The sequence below is a fragment of the Priapulus caudatus genome, unplaced genomic scaffold (genome assembly GCF_000485595.1).
Source record: "Priapulus caudatus unplaced genomic scaffold, Priapulus_caudatus-5.0.1 Scaffold44, whole genome shotgun sequence".
Classification (NCBI taxonomy): Eukaryota; Metazoa; Priapulida; class Priapulimorpha; order Priapulimorphida; family Priapulidae; genus Priapulus; species Priapulus caudatus.
The window spans coordinates 579,455-581,154 of record NW_014577105.1 but is presented as its reverse complement, the minus strand read 5'-3'; positions in this window follow the sequence as shown (position 1 = coordinate 581,154).

Genomic DNA, 1,700 nt, shown 5'->3' with positions numbered 1-1,700 from the left:
TGAGTGAGTGATTGAGTGAGTGAGTGAGTGAGTGAGTGAGTGAGTGAGTGAGTGAGTGAGTGAGTGAGTGAGTGAGTGAGTGAGTGAGTGAGTGAGTGAGTGAGTGAGTGAGTGAGTGAGTGAGTGAGTGAATCTATCTATCGAATGATCTATCTATCCATCTATCTATCTATCTCCCGCTCACTCCTTTTGTCTCTCTCCAGCGAATAACACCATGTTTGTGTAATAAACTCATTTATTTGTGCAATGGCACAATCAAAGAGAGGGCAGATAGAAAGATTTACTTTGTAACGATACGTCTAAACAATATATACATATTCTAATATCTTTATCTAAGTGCTTGCCAAAAGTAGCATTCATAATCAGATTTAAATAGACACAAGGAAAACAACTAGGAAACAGCACAAACACACCATGCAGCGTCCGTAGTCCCGCTACACGCACACAGCACGAGTCCGCGCAGACACAAACACAGAGCCAGACAAGCACGTACACGCACATGCATGCACTCACACTTACGCACCTTTACACTCGCACGCGCACTACTGTTCACGACAGCTATTTTGATTCCCACCGTTTTCTCATTAGCGCTCTTCTGCGTTGCTATTAAGCTAGATCTGCAGGTGCCAAATGATTTCTTTCCGGGTTCGTCTATGTTCCTTGCGCTAGATGTAATAATTAGGGTCTACGGGTATTGTCAAACGCCATGTGCTGTTAATCACGATTTTCAGTTTGTGCACCCCACTAGTCGACATAAAGCTCTGTATGCACGTGAAATGTATATTGTATGTGTTGATTTTAAAAACAGATCTAATTCTACGGCATTTCATGGAAAATTCTATGGAGCGTGCGTAGTTATTTTTTAGTGACTGCATGTTTGTAATACATACTTGTGTGTTCGGGCGTATGCGCATTCGTGTTTATGCAGTAGTTGTAAAAATTCGATATAAACAGAATCGGATTAACACTATACTGTACGAAAACAGTTGAGATGAGATCGTTAACCACAAACACGCCATGCCCGCTCAGTACCAGACCACACTACTTAACGACTGGATCCCCGGACGACGCGAACACATCACGCTGTCATCAATAATTTCATTATATTTCATAACGCTTCGGATTGCTCTAGACAAAGGATCGAGGATGTGATTTTTTGATATCGACCAGTCTTGCATTCTGCTCGCCAGCAGCTGTAACACCAACGCGATCGGGTCTATAGCGGTGCGTTTCATCGCATTTACATTGATTAGAACTTGGGCTCGGCCCTGATAATATCTGGGTATTGTATATACCAGCATTCATGTCTACCCTATTTGACCAGCTGTTGACTTCACTTCCAAGCGATGCCCCCAACAGTTGTACCAACCACACTTACGCCTTCCCACACACACGTTCCCTCAAGAAAGACGCAATGTACGTCTTTTCCTGACCATTATCCCATTGGTTTCACTCACACACGCGCGTGAAATAATGCCCGAACCCGTTCATGCACTAAGGCACGCACACACGCACACGTCAACGCGCAAGCTCACTCACTAGATAGATAGATAGATAGATAGATAGATAGATAGATAGATAGATAGATAGATAGATAGATAGATAGATAGATAGATATGTAGATAGATAGATAGATAGATAGATAGATAGATAGATAGATAGATAGATAGATAGATTAGATAAATAATAGATAGATACAT